Raw genomic sequence first — 18,871 nt, 5'->3', positions numbered from 1 at the left:
ACAGGACGATGACACAGTGTGGCGTGGAGATGGAATGAAGGCCGAAAACACATGGAAAATTTTCATCTGAACCGGGAATCGAACCACGGACATTCTGCTTTCTGGGCAGATGCTCAGTATAATTTTATATAAAATACAGTAATACTACATTACTGTATTTTTTATAAAATTCGCCGGCAAAATCGAGATTAATTTGTAGACGCTGTACCACTTTGTCAATAATTACTCATCTCTCCATTTCACGTGATCGCTCAATGTTTTCTTAATTTGTGGCGTTAAATGGGTCACCAGGGTCCTTCATGGTGCTTAATTCTTTTCAATCCATTCATGGACACTCCGTTGTGACAACACACTGTTCCCGTGCTGTAGAATAGAATAGAATATATATTTATTTATGCTCTGGGTATATCGTTGGAGCCGAACACAACACAATTTACAATAATTGGCTCATCAAAAAGCACAAAGTACATGATAAAATCAAGTAATATAGCAGTATGATACACAAATAATAATGAAGTAACTAGTAAACAAGGATTTAAATATAAGAGCACGCTTAATATGCAGGCTGTATTTTATGTAGGAGCTGTACCGAAAGTCTTCGATGAATTTCGAGAGCTGATACGCCGTCCGATCACAAAAATCGAATCACTGCACGTTGCTCTTCTTTGGTGCAAATAGGAAGCGGAACAGCCAGGATTGACAGCACGGCATCGATAACAAAACTAACCTAGTAGTTTGAAACTTGCAAAGGCATAACAACCAATAATCAAATCAGGCGTCATTAGCGTAAAAAGACGGTACCACCAAAATAAAAAATATATTAATAAATTGCGGATAATAATTGACTTTCCCTCGTATTAGTAATTCGTTTGTCAACTTTTTTCCATTTCCCGTCTCAGAGTAAGGATCCTTAGTTTCCCGTAGCTATATCTACCGAATTTCAAGTTTCAGTGATGACCTCGGATTTTGGTTACTAAGCACCCAACGTCAGCGCTGTTGTATATATTTATTATCCTGAGATCCCAATTAGTCTGGATTTTCGACGCTCTACTGTTTTGTGGCTGTTTTGATTTGGGATATAGTGGATGGCGCGGCAGTCGATTGGGATCACTTAATCATTTGTCTTCCCTCCGCTCCGTCTCTCAATTATGATTAATCTATTCAATATATCACAGGTCACTCGGTGATTGATTATCTGGCGTCCAGCAGCATTATTCTGTGGCGCCGTCGTGGCAAGTAAGGGGAAGGGGAGTTGGTCCTTTGGCTCGGAATTCTTAAGATCAGTCGGGTCCTTCTTCGCTGGCGCCGCGTTATCAGTGGATCAAGTTCGAAGACAAATACTACTTTCAGCAGCCGTAACTTTTTTTCAACTCATTTCTGGTCTGAATTCTCCGCTATTTCAGTCAAGGAACGCTACCAGCAGGGCCATACTAAATTGCTGTGCGAAAAATTCCTCTCTGGCACCAATGTTGTTTTTGTGGGACGTTAAACATTTTAGGGTGCAATAATTTTGGGTAAATTTATTGAAACTCCCCGTGAAACTCGGATCATTTTGTCCGTCAGCGACGCGAGTGGCGACTTTTGTAAACCCATTAAAATGCGCGGTGGAAAACAACACATTTAGAGGCCGACTTGACGATCCTCTTTTGTAATATCCGTGGCGTGGACTGTGGAAATCGTCTTACTTCCCCAGTTACTTGTTCTTTTTTATCCCTTCCCTCAGCCCCCTATACCGGAGTATGTTCACCGGAAGATACGCCAGCTGCCTGACTTCCGCACAATACGTGCGCATATAAAGTATTCATAAGCGCAACCACACGAAACGGCGGCCTAGGAAACCGGCGCGCATTTGGGTACACAGCCGAGAGAGAGAGAGGCCTTCCTTCTTGGAATGCACTCGTGCAGTCGCAAGGGGAAGCCGGCAGGCACATGCTGGGCCTTTATTTATGCGCCAGATAACGACGTTTATATGCACTACCCCTTTTCTTTCCGAGTCGAAAAAAAACAAGGCCGCTATTTTTCAAGTGGAGCGTGAGTGATTCACTATACTATCGGCTCCGTGGAGTAATGGGAATATATTCTTCCTCCTCGGTTTTTTCACCGGGCTTTCGTGAACTCGGAGGCGTCGGTAATGGCATGCTGGAATTTCTCCTGAAGGCATTGTAAGTCAAGCAGTGGGGCCGATAGAAATGAACTGGCCCATATGTAAGGGTCTCACACTAAAAGACAATGGTTCACCGCCTTGCAATCCAACTCCCTGAAACGAATCTTGCATGAGGCCTCTCTATAAGTTAATGATTTACTTTTTTAAGTAACCTGATGATTTTAGTACTTAAGACAGGAAACGGTGACTCTCAATGGAGTCTCTTCCCCCCTGTTATCCTCTGCACGATTTCCTCCTTCCGCATTGTATGCTTTCTACCTCTCTATACAGGGTGGAGAAAAATTATGTCTCGAAATTTTACCCCTGGATAGTTGTTGCCAGAAGGAACCAAAATTACGAATGATTTTTAGGTAAAAATGCATACGTAGTACGAGTATCCTTTTCTACGGAAGTGAGGAATGGACAATGACTACCGAGGAGAAAGCAAGGATAGAGGCGTTCGTAATGAGTTGCTACAGAAAAAGTTATGAGGATCAAACGCATCGACCGAGTTAGTAATGAGGAAGTCCTAATAGGGGTAGAAGAGAAGAAAAGCCTCATGAAAACCTTGTTAAGAAGACGGAGCAACCTTATAAGCCATTCCGTAGGACATAATGGCATGATGAGGACAATCTTTGAGGGAAAAGTGGATGGCAAGCATGGAAAAGGGAGACCTCGAACAAAATATATGGAGCAGGTAAAGAAAAACGTGAAAGATGAGAAATACGTAGATACGAAAATATTAGCTGATAGGAGAAGTGAGTGGCGAGCTGCGTCAAACCAATCCTAGGATTCTTCTTCCCTAACCAACCAGTCTTAAAATCCTAACGGAGATATGCTAAGGATTGGTATCTCACCAAAAGAAGTCATTATGGTCCTTCTGTCAAGGCCAAAAAATATGCAAATACGGCCATTTTCAATGATAAAACTGTTTAAAATGATTTTGAGACGTTGTTAGCATTATCTTTTATGTTAGTCAGACTAACATAAAAGATAATGATCAGGAAATTTCAGAAATGTCTCCTGTCTAAATTGTGTTGATTACGAGAATATGACTTACATATTAATCGAGAAAGTACATAATGAAAAAAACGTGAAAGAACGTGTAGAAATGTATCAGTCATTCCAAATACCGTGGTGAAACACGTACAGGAAGTGCGGTCTCTTTACAACTTGAAAATTTTCAGCAATAAAATTTTAACGGGCTGATACTTTTTCCCCCTTTATATTTTTTGCTAAATATTTTTCACATTAACCTGATAATTTTGTAAATGCTGTATTTGTAATAATTTAAGTTAGGAAAATTAAGACTTTGCTTTCAGCAGCTTCACCTTTAATCATCGACTAGTTTCAATACACTTTATCGTTTTGAAGACTATTGCCTATACAATATAGTTACTAGACTATGAATGAAACAGTGTATTGAAACTAATCGACGATTAAATATTAAATTGTAGAAAGTAAAGTTCTGTATTTTCCTAACTTAAAATGGAATTCTATATGGTTAAGGCCTCAACAATTCATTGCATTGTAATAATATAATCTATATATTTTTTCACTGTAACTTGGGAGCTTTAGGTGATATTAACTTGGATTTTATTGTCCTAAACGAGCTACTTCCCCGTTCAAATAAATCATGTATACATCTGTATTTGCAGCCTTAAATAATTCGGCCTTTCGTTTCACCCCAGTTCCACTCAGCGAAGTACTAAGAACTTTCTAACTACCTGTATAATTTAATAAGAAACACCTGGAATGGCTTTCGACCGTTCAGCTAACGTTGAGAATAAATTGTGATTTACTGGTTTTTCAGCAGAGAATTGATTCTATCGCCACAAATAATCACATTTGTCGTAATGGAAAGCGTGCCGTACTTTTTCCTCCGTGCCACAAATCACCGGCCTCCGAGGCGTGCAACTCCCAACGGCTCTGGGTGGGGCTCATCCAGTATTGAACTGGGCGTCATGTGAAATTCTGAAACCAAGATATATGGATGGACCCCCTTTACCTGGACCGCCGACGGTACCCCGTGGAGATCTTCCCACCGGAAAAAAAATCGAACGTTATGTCTTAGTAAACCGTTGATTTCCTGAAGACACCTCAGTTGGATTGGTTGTGTATATGTTATACAGATCTGTTTGGCATGAAATATTGATGTTATATGCGTAATTAATGATTATTTTCCTCAATGACGGAGCTAATTTGATTCCCAAACAGTATAATAGCAGGGTTGTCTCCTTTTTAGTTGGCGAAAATGTAATAAATTGTCTTGCGTGGGTGGAGCGCATAAATCACCTTGAGTAATGGTGGGTTAAGATGTTGGTGAAAAGTCACGGAGCGATTAATATGCAGTGCTTTCCCGGCGAACAAAATAAGGGAAGATCCAGTGAAGTAAATTCCATCATTTATCGGGAGTGCGAAGAAATAAACGAAGTTCATCAGGAAATCCACCGAGCCACTCGTTGCATGTATGACGATCTTTCGGGTGTCACATCGGGTAAGATCTTATATCTTCCCGGTGCATTAAAAGCACAAAGGTTTCTCGAGTTTTTCGCAGGGTAGTTACCTCCATATCCTCCGATGTTTCGAAGAGCGACTGGCTCTTTAACGTCAGGGGATCTTTTGAAATTGGGGGAGTTTAGTGGAATTGAAAAAGTCATTCAGAAGATCCCCTGAGGATGAAGAACCAGTCGCTCTTAGAAACGTCGGAGGAAATGGATCAAATTACTCGGTGGAAATCCCGATAAACCTTTATGCACAGTCGGTTAGGCTCTCAAGGTTTCCGTCAAACGTTTCGACGAACGGCTCGTCAATCATTTTCAGAGATTTAAGAATCCAAGTGACCCGGAAAACAATAAGTTATTTCATAATAACTTGTATTAACCATTATTTACAAATTAGATTCATGAATCCCTGATGACGATGGACAGGTCACTAACCTAATCGTTGGAAGGAGACATGTTGAACCTATCTCGATGTAGAACTCGAGAGATCGTCTCCTAAGTTATGAGTGACTGGTTGGGTTTCTTAATGAACTACGTTTATTTCATCGTGCTCCTGATCAATAATGGAATTTATAAAATCCGAAGATACAATCGTAATGGAGTGGATTTTTTTACATATTGAAATACGTACTTGGATTTCCCCACGATTATAAAATTATAACGACTTATGTTTCCATATGACTGCATCATCTTCAAGTAACATTGAGAGCAATGTCGTAATAAATTGTCTAGCGTGGAAAATTGCAAGTATTTATTTCAAACTTTTGGAAGCTACTGAACTGTCTAATGTCTACCTTTATTGGTTTTGTAAAATTTATTCCATATGCTTATTTCTTTTCCGCCTTGCACTACATCTCCCTGAACGAATCTTGCATGAGGCGTCTCCATAAGGTAATGATTTACCTCTTAAAGTAAAGTGATGATTTTAGTACTTTAGACTGGAAACGGTGATTTTCAATGGAGTCTCTTCTCCTATGTTATCCTCTGTACGATTTCCTCCTTTCGCATTTTGTACTTTCTTTCTCTCTATCCAAGGTGGAGAAAAATTATGTCCCGAAATTTTAACCCTGGATGGTTGACGTCAGACGAAACCAAAACTATTTACGATATTTAGCAAAAAAAACGCATATGTTGTGCGAGTATGCTATATCTACGGAAGTGAGCCATGACCTTAGAGTAAGGATTGGGGTAGAGGGCGCTTTCAGGCTGCGCAGTAGCAGATTCTTGTAGTCAACATGGTTACCACGTGATCGTGGGAAGTAGTGCGGGAATCCCTTGTGGGAAGAATTGTGGGAAGTGTGGGATGTATATGCTGTATATGCGGGATCTTGACTACATGCGCAGTAGCCAAAGCGCACTCTCCCCCATCCTTACTCTGAGGTCATGACCAATGACTTCCGCGGAGAAATCAAGTAGAGGCATTCGAAATGTGGTGCTACAGAAGAATGATGAGGATCAAATGGATCGACCGAGTAAGTATTGAGAAAGTTCTAAGAAAAGTAGGAGAGAATAGAAGCCTCACGAAAACATTCATAAGAAGAGGAAACAACCTAATAGGCCACATCTTGAGACGTGATGGCCTGAAGAAGACAATCGTCGAGGAGCAAGTGGATGGCAAGAATTGAAAAGGATGACCTCGAACGAAATATATGGAACAGGTAAAGAAGGATGTGAAAGAGAAGAGATACGTAGTTGTGAAAAGATAAGCTGATAGGAGGATTGAGTGGAGAGCTGCGTTACACAAATCTTAGGATTGTTGACCAGTGATGATGACGATGATGGGGTTGTTCACCCAACCCAGGAATCGCAATTTGTAAAATTAATTCGGTTGACGCTTGCAAAATGTACGTGAGAAAGAAAAACTTTTTCATTGAGCTATTTTTTTCATGAAATTAAATGTTTAAAAATGTGAGAGTTACCAATCAATTTCCATGAGTTTTGCCTAATTATAATGGAGTTTTGGGTCCTTAACTCTCGAGTTTGGAGTTTAAGGAGGCATGAGGATTCGCTTTTGTAATATTCGTGGTCGGTGCCTTCAGTGCTCTCATCGGTGATTAAAGTCTCGATTAGGAAAGTACCATGCAATCCTGAGTTCATTGTGTAAGTATAAATTCTTGAGCATGTGCATCGATTTTAGAATAATGAAAGAAAGATAAACTGAAAAAATAATCGACGAAATAAAGATTAGCTGACAGGATAATTGAGTGGTGAACTGCGACAGACCAGTCTTTGTTGACCAGTGATGATGGTGATGAAAATATTTTACATCTTTCGAAGAGATATAAAATATTGCTTGTATTATGCAGGTTTTATTATTGTTACTTATGTAAAATTGTCCAAATTTCACAATTAATTGTTTTAAGGAAAAGAATTCTTCGAATGGATGATATAATTCCTATTGGCGCCAGCATAGTAGTACCTACCAATAAATTTCATTTTCAATTTCGTCTACTTCGTCACTGTTTTCATAGCGATGTCACTTTCTTCTTTCACTTGGAAACCTGGGACTATGCCTAGTATAAACAAACATCTGTCCGAGTGCTAGATAAAAGATAGTCTCAAAATCCATCACGTAACCAAACCCTTATCTATGTGTCATAATCTCTGTGTTTGACTGCTATGTAAACGGCATAGAGTAAATATTATGTGAGTCAAGACATCTGCGCTGAGGGAGAGTGGATCTCCCGACCGTAAGAATTTTTGATCAATTCCTTCTGAGACATTCTTTCTGTTTTCGTTTCAGCTCCGGAGTTGGAGTTCTCTGATGGGGGATCCAGATTCCTCGATAAGCGACTGATGGACCCATATGCCCGATCGAGACGTATAAGGTAAGTTTTAGCTCACCTTCATTTGTTTCCTTTTACGCGCATATCATGTTTTTTACTTAAATATGTTCCCTTTACATTGTTTATTCTACGAATATTCCGTGAAAAGTTTCCCCAGTTACGTTTGATATAAAATTGTCCAACTTTCATGATAATATTTTGTATAATTTGTGTAAGTTTTCATTTTGTAGGCTGCAAATTCAGTATATAGTGTGCCTTCAGGCAGAATTCGTCATAAATGAATTTTGCGTCGTAATCGGTGGAAATTTGTGATTTCACTCGGTACTAATATTTAATGGTAATTTTTCTGATGACTTAAAAATGGGATTAATTAAACGTTATATTTTTCCATCTACCATTATTATTTTGCATCTACATACTATCTTGCCAGCCGACTTAATAGGCGTGTCACGGGAGGTGTTACATCACTAAACATATTTTCGGGCGCTATGAGAGATTTTACTCCCAGAGTTCGACCTTGCATTTACCAAAGTCCATTATAATTCAGGAGGAAAACTAATCTCTATGCCCATCCGTCCAGCAAAATATCTCTCTTAATATATCGCTCCTATCGGACATAGTGAGGTTCTAATGTGATATTTCCCGTGTCGCTCTTTAAGATATCTATTGTCAATTGCTCAAGCAATCTAAGCATAGCGCCCAGTCTCCGATTCTCTAGCGGTTCTCAGCCTTTCTGTACCCCCGTAGCAGTTTTTGACGAATCGGGTAGCTTTCTCTTGTATTTTTTTCAGTTAGCGGATTAAGTCCTTCTGCACCGGATACCATATGCTCGCTGCATATTCAAGGTCTGGCCGGGCGAGTACGAAGTAGCACCTCTCTTTTAATTTCTCGTCTGAAAATAATTCTACAATATGCTTGACGAATCCCAACTTCTTCAGGAATCTGACGCAAATACTTCTTATGTGTTCCCCACGATAAGTTCGAAGTTATTGTGACTCCCAGATACTTCACTTGATCTAAAGTACCTATACTTTCTTAGAAGAGATGTCGTGGAACATAACTAATAATAATGATAAACGAAGATATCGTATCGTCCACAATTTATTAACCGAGTAAGTACTATACGTGTTTCAATTGTTATACAATCATCCTCAGGTACTAATAGCAACTAACAAAAACTCAGATTCAAATTGCAACAGATTTATACATATATATCTGGTGGAATTTACATTTTGTGTTGGTTTCTATTAGTACCTGAGGAAGATTGTATAACAATTGAAACGCGTGTAGTACTCGGTTAATAAATTGTGGAAAATACGATATCTTCGTTTATCATTATTTTCACTACATCTTTCGCCTTTATGTTAACACTAGCTGACCCGGCGAACTTCGTACCGCCTAACAATCAATGAACTTACAGTTTACTTACACCATTTATAAATCAAGAGCGGCTGTATCGTTTTTAATCATGTTTAATTAATTATAATAAAATAAGGATACAAATTCAATAAAACTACGTAAATGGGTACCAAAATTGCTTGTCAGAAAGACATTTTCTTTATTGAATCTACATAGGGTGGATCGGAGCACGTTTACGCGGATTTTTTTCAACAAATTTTCTTACGTTTTAGCTTAAGAAATTTTGGGCATTGTGGTTTAATAAAGCAGTTCATGAAATAAAAATTATACGCATTCAGTTGTTGGCTATTTGCGTTATTAGCTGTAAAGAAATGTTTTTAGGTCCAAGTCTGTTGCATACACTTGGCCCATTCAGGGGGCAGGTTGACACGACCCCAGACCGACGCTTGACTGATGCTCAAAATCGTGCAAGAAAAGCCCCTATGAAGCAGCATTCGCATTAAATGACTTAAGGCGCGCCAGTTTTAGTATCTCTGTTTGGAAAAAATGCACTGCGTAAACGTACTGCATGCGTAAACGCACCACGGTGAGCCCTACACATTCGGGTTTAATGTCTTGCGTCAAGCACCTTCTGAGAAACAACAGTTTTTGTTTTGTTATCAGGCGCAAGATGAAGCGGATGAAGCTAAATAAATATAGCGAAGCAAAGCAGTGACGCAGCGAGGGGAGGTTTTGGGGGATAAACCCCCCCCCCAAGAGCTTAGAGAATTTTTTTATGAAAGATTTTGTTATTAGTATTAGGGGGACGGATGACTAACAAACCAAACATATTTAACTATTCACACAGCCACAAAACCCACTATTTTGAACCATTTATCTTAAAAAATGTCTGGGGGAAGTGCCCCCACACTTCCCGCTTACCTTAGCGAGTTTTCTATACCCTACAGACCCGTGGTATTAGCTGCGCCCAAAACCCCCTATCCTAGCTACGCACTTGAAGCGAAGGAAGAAATACAGAGGATGGTTTATCGACTCGTGAACATAGCACGCTAAATTGACCATGAGAATTTCATGGGTTTTCATTAGCACATGAGCACAAACAACACAAAAACTGAAAGAATGACCATGCGATTTTTTAATCGTTATCACGAATGCAACACCAATTGTAAATTTAATACATTTAAGCTCAAAAGGGCATATGAGTTGAGATCATGGAATCTACGGAATGAGGACTTCCTAACCTTTGAATTTTCCTTTGAGTAAAGTTGCGTGAATCACATTCATCACCAATTTTTTTAATGATCAAACACGTTCCGTTGGATAGTTACGGTTGGTTTAGGCTTCGAAAGATCATGAACACAGAGCCTACCTTTAGCTTTTAATCGTGCCGTGGTAAGCCAGGTGCGTCCAAAGGACTTAAAATATTCAGATAGATAGTTGGCGACTTCGTCTTCGTTTATTACAAAGTTAAAAGATTCGAATCCATGCAGAGTACGAACTATTTGAATTTACCTAGTTTTAGTCATTCACATCTTCGTTCTTGCTCGCTAAATCAACCATCTTTGATTCTTTTGGTGATCAATCATATTCTGGAACTCTTTGTTGATGAGCTCACCTTCCGCTGCAACTCAATGAGTTAAAACTACTCGATTCCTCGACAGGAACACGGACATTACCGTTTGTCAACAATTGCTTGGAGATTTGTTTACAAACACGGTAGTGAAGTGTCAACTCGAGCTGGGCCACGGCTGGGCTTACAATCAGCTCGAATTAAATTTAAAAAATGTAATTTCAATTTAATTAATATTTTGAATATATTTAGTAATTAAAATGTTATATTGTTACTAAATTCAGTTATTAAAGTGGTAAAAACAAAACAAATTATTTAATTTGTAGTTTTGACCGACTAATCAATTGTTGTGTTACTATAACTCCTAAAAGCATGTCCATAGGAAAGAGATGAATTTTTTTGTGAAATTATCCTTTTTTTAATGGCCTATATGTTAACCCCGCCTGAGACGAATCCAAAGAACCAAATCTCATTGAAATCGGTGCAGCCGTTCTCGAGTTATAAGTGTTCTAACTAACACGATTTTCGACTTTCTTTTATATATATAGATTATATAAGAGGGACGTTCTCTTTAGGTGGGGAGACAGGTTGAGGTGATTTCAAAGTGTTTTATATAAACCCACCTACTACTGTAGAACTTGTATACTTTACAATATATCGACAAGTATGGGTGGGGAATGGATATTTGGACGGGGATAGTAGACAAAGATTTATCAGTGAAGTTAATGACAGAAACTGCTAGAATTTATAGAAATTTCTGTAAAGATTGTTGAAATTATTCTAATCATACTCGTGTAACGTTAGAAGTTTCTTTAGCTCCAGATCCTCTCTATTTTCTTAAAGATAGTTTCTTTTTGCCTCACCTCTTTGTGTAACTTTACCTTTTCTTTCTCTCCTCAACAATCCATGTCAATCAATGCATGTGCATTTACTTGAATTTGTATTATTTTTATGCATTTTATTCTTGTTATACAATTTAATTTAATACTAATTGATTTCTGCTTCCATTAAGTCACAGTGCGAGCATTTTTTCCGCATTGCGTATTATGTGAAATATTTTCTGTTACATCACAGTGTGATCTTTCTCTTTTGTTGATAATATTGTTGCAATGCATTGTCTCCATACTATCGGCGGTCCGCACACGGTACATTTGTTTGAATTTGTACTCCTTTTTCTTTCCTTTTATGCATGTATCGATTCTGAAATCCTAAAAAGTGATGTACTGTTATTTTCTCATGGGCCTGGTGCTCACAAAAATAAATTACATTATTAGAAGAATGTGAGACCCGAGATAAAAGCAGGTGGGTAAAAATTGAGCAGGTAGATCAATTCAACTATTTAGGAGGCACATTAGAGGAAAACGGCTACAGAAGTAAGGACATAAGGACGAAAATTGGATCAGCTAAGGAGGCTTTCATGAACAGGAAGAAGCTCCTGAGAGGATCGCTATGTAAGATTTGAAAGAAAAGGTTAGTGAAGAGTTTGATCTGGAGGTTAGCTCTTTTCGGTGCGGAAACTTGGACACTTAGGAAGGAGGAGGAGAGAAGACTTTCGAGATGTGGGTGTGGTGAAGAATGGAGAAGGTGAAGTGGATGGAGAGGAGGAGGAAGGACGAAGTGCTGGACATGGTGGGTGAGGAGAGGTAGCTTTTAGATGAGATATGGAGGAGACCGAAGGTATGGGGAAAAGGAGTACTTATTGTTAGTAAGGAGCGGGGAGGGGATGTTGAAAACGGCGTTAGAGGGTAGAATGTTTGGTAAAAGAAGGAGAGGAAAGAAGAGAATAGGATTTTTAAATAGAATGGAAGGGAGTAGGTTTAATAGTGAATTAAAAAGGGGAGCGCTTGAAGGAAGGGGTGGCACCGAGAATGCCCTTCATACACTCCATGAAAACCTATCTTTATCGTTAGAATACTATAATAATAAATACTCCCTCCTGTCAACAACTGCCTAACAACGTCAAGATCAATAATTAAATATTAAACGTTACAGTCGTATGTAAGCCGCGTAAAGCCCTCTGTTTTCTCGTAATCTACCCCCGACAGCGCCGCTATCGACCTTCAACTCGGCATTCGACCATTGTGTGTCGATTTGGGATGGCACACATTTCCAGGCTGCATTCCACCCTGTGTGTCCATCTTGTGTCGTGGCCTTCTTTGGGCGTGGGACCATCTCCCTCCTCAGGGACGGAGAGTCTCTCGGCTGCGGTCAGACCTGAATGCCTTCCTTTCCTTTCTTGGGATGTCCGGAGAGGGAGAGAAAAGAAATGAGGGTTTCCTGAGGGGGGGGAGAGGCCCCTGGAGCATCCCCCTGTTCCTTAGGTGGCGTGGGAGGAGGAATTTTAGGGGTGCGAGTGAGAATTCCCAGGGTGTTGGGATGTTCGGAGTGAATGGGTGGTAAAAAAAATATACAAAGGCCGTTTCGACTGCGCATGGGAAATGAAAGAGGGGCATCGATAATTGAAATCGGCGACATAAAATCGGGAATGAAGTGCGTCGGAATGAAGTGAAGCTTTGGCTCTTTTAAGGGTCCATTCAAAGTGTTTCCCAATACTTTTGCTAGATTTAGGTTGACTCGGAGAACCCTCATGAAAAGATCCTACATGACGTCGGAATGCCGCGCATAAAAAAGGCGCCAAAATGTATTTGTACGCAAAGATTAGACTTAACGATAATTTCAAACTTTGGACGCTAGGTGTCAAAATCTTCGTGTTAGTGTCGCGAGTAATTCTGATCGACATTAGGGTAAGTAATAAGTAGGCATACGTCTCTTAGAATCCTAACTTGAAAGATCCTTAGCTACAAGACACTGGAGCACCGCGCATAAAAAAGGCGGCAAAATATATTTGTACGTAAAAATTTCACTTCCGATTGTTTCGAACTTTGGACGCTAGGTGTCAGAAACTTGTTTTTTTCGCGAAAGAGTCAGCTCGAATCTTAAGTAGTCGGTAAGCAGTCGTAGCTAGGGGTCCGGGTTGTACTCCACCTCGATACATCTTAATGACGACAGTTTCGCCGGCATGCGTCTTCAGGATTGAACGGCGGTTCACTTCTGGTTTGAAGCCTGTGTTGCAGGATTCTGGTTTTGAAGCCTGCAACGCCGGCGAAACTGTCGTCACCACGAGGAATCGACGCGGATGACAACCCGGAAACGTAGCTGCGTCTACTGTACTAATCCACGGAAGCCTCCATCAGCTAACAGTAGATAAACATATGTCTGTCAGAATCCTAACCTGGTATTCGATCTTAATAAATTGCTTCGCATACGAACGAAACTAATGTCAATGAAATTCCGATGCCACGAAAACTCAAAAACTGTAGAAATGCTAGCTTTTGAGCGAGGCATTTTGGGTCACGGATATTTGGGAACTCCGAGGTAGCACTAATGTTAGTGCTACTGAGGTACATATTTCCTTACGTGCCTCTTCCCTTCCACTTAAACTTATTAACTACCTACGTTCTTTCCCTTTACCTATGAGTGTAAAGATATGCTTGCTCTTTCCGCTCCACTTATTCATGAGTTAAAAGATATATTTCCGGCCGAGAGGTAGGTGTTTATGGGAATATTTTGTGTGAGAATGCAGGAATGTAGGTGAAATACTCGAAACAATTAATGTAGTCCAATAAATTCAGTTCTTCGCTATTGATTGCGTTTAGACTGTCTCGCTTTCTTTTAATTCTATATCATCGTGGCCGTGAGCCACAAAATATCCCATCGAAGGCCGTATACGGCCCACCACTTTCACATGTCAACCTTCCTTAATCGAAGTTTGAGATCATTTGTGGATGTTGATTGGCCTCAAGTCAAATCGGATTGAAATTTTCCTCGTAGAATTCCATTCCTGATGTATAGAAACTCCACGTCAGCATTACCAAACTTTGAAAACCTTCCCATCGTGGCCAAGTACTCTCTTCTATAATTCTGTACTTCTAATCCACCTCATACATTACCAATGGGGCATGCAAAAAGTGGGGTTATTTTATAGCCAAAAGTGGCTTTATTTTTTAGAAATGTGGTGATAAAAGTGGTGTTATTTAACCCTAACATTGGGGTTATTTTAACGACTAAATAATTAATGTTGATAGCGTGCCATGCTTTTAGTGGATCCACCATTTGCCTTGTCTTTTGGATACCATTGACAAGGGATAATTTAAACTATGAATTAGAGCTGCGTAAAAATTTTTATACTATTGGTGAAAACATTACGCAGTGATTTATCACTGATGATTCGATCAGCTTAAGGTTGGAAGGCGATATTTGGTGGAACTTGTTCACAGGAAACATAATGAAAATACACTTATGTATGTTCCACAAGAGTTTTTAATACCGACCCAGGTTTCGGCAGTACACACTGTCATTATCAAGGTGAATATACAAAAATTTTGCGAGCTTATATATACCTTAGGGAGAGGTGGGTTAAGACAGGGAGGACGTGGTGATGGTGGGATACCCCCCCCCCTCCCACCATCACCACGTCCTCCCTGTCTTAACCCACCTCTCCCTAAGGTATATATAAGCTCGCAAAATTTTTGTATATTCACCTTGATAATGACAGTGTGTACTGCCGAAACCTGGGTCGGTATTAAAAACTCTTGTGGAACATACAAAAGTGTATTTTCATTATGTTTCCTGATGATTCGATCGCAGATTCCAATAGTGCTAGCATTGTTATTCAACCAAATATCATTGAAAATAGGGTGGTTTCCTATTATTTTTTTATTGCTTTAATCGAAAGATTATTACTCCTGGAGTACGTATTTCACGCTTATAGATTTTTAAATGACAGCATCTATTTTTCGCGATTAAATGAAAAGTGAAAATTTTCAAGCGCGCGAAAACGCGACGCTTAAGTATGAATGCCGGGAAATATCTCCGTACGTCGTATTTCTGGTTCCCCCTCCCGCCCGGTGAGATGACCTTGAGGCGAGGCTTAGCGCTGATACGTCGCAGGATGCTAGCGGATAGCTGAGTACCTTGCTGGATGGTAGCGCTTGGCTTAAAAAAGGTTTATTAATACCTTTTCAAACGAAGAAAACTTTCCGAACTTAGCCAGTTTTAATAGGTGATTATTAAGACATGTTTCCCTGAGCTCTGTGCCTCATGCATGCATTGGTAACCTCAGACGATGTATAACTCCTATCCTCTCGTGTAGAAACTAGGTCCCTGTGACGTCACGTGGATTGGAATCGCATGGGCGCCAATCTGGCCTTTTTTCAAATGAGGATAAAATTTGACCCTTGCTATTCGTCTAAACCGGTATTTCAAAAACCAAATAATTTGTGTATTATGAATACACTAATGGTGGGTAACGAATCGCAATCAATGCCTTTCGTTTTCTTTGATGAAGGAAACTACCATATTAGCTAAGAAACCTATCGAAATCCTCAATTTTATGTAGCAATGTGGCCTAAGCATGCTCCTCGAAAAAATGTCGTGGGAGAAGCATGATCAGAAGAAAAAAATGATGAAAATCGCGAATGAATTGGTGAATATCGCAATTAAGAGGAAAACGCCTATTCGCGCTATCGTATTTACGATTTCAGCATGTCCCTGTTGGCCACACTCCTTTTTCCTACGAATGTATGTTTGTAGTCCACAGAAAATCTACTTGAAAGGTTTTCAGGTGAAGAATGTATTTTAGAGTTTGCAGAAACCGATGCAATATAAGTTACATACTTGGTTATTTAGTATGGGAAGCGTGTTGGTCCACTGGATTCAGCTCTCAATTTCTGATCGATAGTGAAGCGCTCGGAAAATCATTCTCGAGTGAAGCTCTTGGAAAGGCTACGAACCAAAATTGCAACTCGATAAATGGATACAAAAAATGGCCCAAGGTAATGAACTGGAACCCATACCCTGTATACATTGTATGCATGGATTTCCGTATTTATGGGTTAGTCTAGGGTGAGCTCAGCAGTGGCGCAGCGATGGGGTTTTGGGGGATAACCCCCCCCCCCCAGAGCTCAGAGAAATTTATAAGTATGATCTATTTTACTTAATTGGATTAATTTTGCCTTTAGACTAGTGTAAGGATTATAATAATATCCCTCAGAAAGCCGTAAAACTCACCATTTTGAACCATTTGTCTTATTTGTTTCTGGGGAAGGGCCCCCGCACCTCTCGCTTACCCTAGCGGGTGTACCATACCCTATAACCCCCAGTATTAATTGCGCCTAAAACCCCCCCTAGCCTTAATTCCTAGCTGCACCCCTGGAGCTCAGCACTTACTTATCTAAACCAGCATTTGATTTGAAGCACTGAGAGAGAAAATAGTTTACTTTTTAGTCAATTTTAGTAGTCAATTATTTTCAGTTATCCACAACTACTTATTACCCTGCAAGCAGTGGCGGATCTATTGGGGGGGGGGGCTGAGGGGGCAATAGAAACCCCCCCATTGGATCCCCCGTTGGGAATCCAATTTACACTAGATCGAATTGTAATTTTTTCGGACCCCCACTACTGCTGGTAGGTTAACCCCCATTTAGCCCCCCTTGTCCCTGTTCTGGATCTTCCACTGCCTGCAAGCCACCTACAGAGGTGTTTGGAAGGGGGTGAACCACCATGAATATACACTACGCGTCATGTACGCTACATATGACACTTAAGCTAATGAATTTATTTGAATTGATACTTAATTGATTTTATTCAAACATGAAATTTATTTTATGGCGTAGCCTGGTTAGGGGATAAGAAAAATCGCTTCGTGGGCTCTATAGGATCCGCGAGCCCCTAATTTGAAATACAAGCCATTGGATGATCCAAGTTCGAGATCATTCGGCGTGCCATCTTGGTTGGGCTCGCGTCAAAGCGGCTGATTTTTTTTTCTCCTTGAAATTCCAGCAGGATACAGGAAACAGAGAAAACACTATCAATCGTCGATACCTTTTCCACCATGGTCACATATTTCCGTGAATATTTTCTTCCTTCTTCTTCGCCTTACCGAGCGCTCACTTCAAATACAATCCTTTTCACTCCGCGTGCTCTTTCAGAAAGGCGGAAGGTAGGTTTTCATTGCAAGAAATTTTTATCGGGGAATTCAGGAATATACGTTGGGCAATGAAAACACCGCGCGTTGACTAGTAAACATGTTTCCATAATTATTATAATGTATTTTCTTCTCTTTATTTTATTTTTACTTCGAGTGCAAATTTTTGTTATTAATCTATGTTCGTATTATGTCACTTGTCGTAACATATTACTCATAAAACCCGTTTTTTTCATATTGAAATTTTCAGAGCGCATGGAGTAGGTAAATATTTTTTAAATATTGACTGTGTTTCAAGGAGAAAAATTTCGATTTCTTTGAAACTAACAAAAAGAAATTTTCTAATGCGAGATAAAGGCAATTGTTAACCATGCCATGGTCTGCTTCATGTTCCCCGAAAATTTTCAGATGTTCGCAGAATAATAAGTGTTTAACGAGTAATATTAGGTACGAATAAAGACCGTTTATATGGTTTTGTTTTTCTATCTTAACTAAGACTACAAAATAGAAAACAATTTTATGATCTACCTGACAATGGCGCTGTACAGTGAAACTGGTGTCAATCTGAAGCAGTACAAATATCAGCATGAATACAACAACTATCAATTGATCTTTTTTTATTAAACGTTTAATTTTTATTTTAGTGCATAGTATTGTGGCCGTGAGCTATAAATAATCCCACCGAAGGTCACACGCGACCCTTGGGCCGGCCGTTTTTCCTTAGTTGACCGAAGTTCGAGGTAATTTTTCGTGTTGGTCTCAAGTCAAAGAGGCTATTTTTTCCTGACTGTGGTTTTTAAACATAGAGACGAGATGATGAAGAGGTCAGTAAATGACTAGAAGGAAATATGATCGAAAAAGTTTAAAATTTTAAGTGCCTTTGAGGTGAAAATAGCTAGAATAGTAAATGCATAGAAGAGATAAGAAATAGAATACATGCTAGTATTAGGAAAATTCCGAGGATTGCTTGTGAATTGTGCAATACAAATCGATCACAGGAAAACCTTTTGCTAGGTGTTCTGTATGAGCCTGAGGCATAGGCCACGACGGAGAAAGAGGGTAGAGAGTTTTTAGGGGTGGCAAGGCAAAAATATGGAAAAGATGAATTGGAGGTAAATGTAAAGCCAGGAGGGGCATAAAAAGTAATGGAATGACAACGGACGTCTTGGAGGAAACACCTGACGTGCTGATGAAAAGGTATGATAAGAATCGGATAGGGAAGATGATAAATAACGGATAGGACCTTACCCGACGTGAGACCCGAGAAATCTTCACTACCATTGTTGGTCGGGAAAAAACAGCATATTACATCAATGGTGACTACTTGGTTTCTCTATTAAAAATCCATTTTAGGGGTGTCTAACAAAAATGGTCTAGTGGGCCACTGTGGTAGTGCACATAACGAAAACCCGCAAATAAAAATCAACTGTTAACTTTTGAATTATGAATAAATACGCAAATGATGTATTTTTACATTGGTTTAATACATTGGTATATGAGCAAATGAAAAGAAAAAAATTGTAC

At 39.6% G+C, this 18,871-nt stretch overlaps 1 protein-coding gene across 2 annotated transcripts in view; it reads left to right on the top strand.

Annotated features, from left to right (window-relative positions):
- LOC124160864 (extracellular sulfatase SULF-1 homolog) overlaps positions 1-18,871 on the top strand; it is a 197,937-nt gene that overhangs the window by 63,238 nt on the left and 115,828 nt on the right. For both annotated transcript variants that reach the window (XM_046536969.1, XM_046536971.1), the window contains exon 2: positions 7,391-7,475. The gene's annotated coding sequence lies outside the window, so the exon portion shown is untranslated. The remainder of the gene's footprint in view (positions 1-7,390; positions 7,476-18,871) is intronic.

The sequence above is a fragment of the Ischnura elegans genome, chromosome 6 (genome assembly GCF_921293095.1).
Source record: "Ischnura elegans chromosome 6, ioIscEleg1.1, whole genome shotgun sequence".
Lineage (NCBI taxonomy): Eukaryota > Metazoa > Arthropoda > Insecta > Odonata > Coenagrionidae > Ischnura > Ischnura elegans.
Note: the sequence above shows the minus strand (reverse complement) of the source record. Positions and strands in the feature narration are given on the sequence as shown.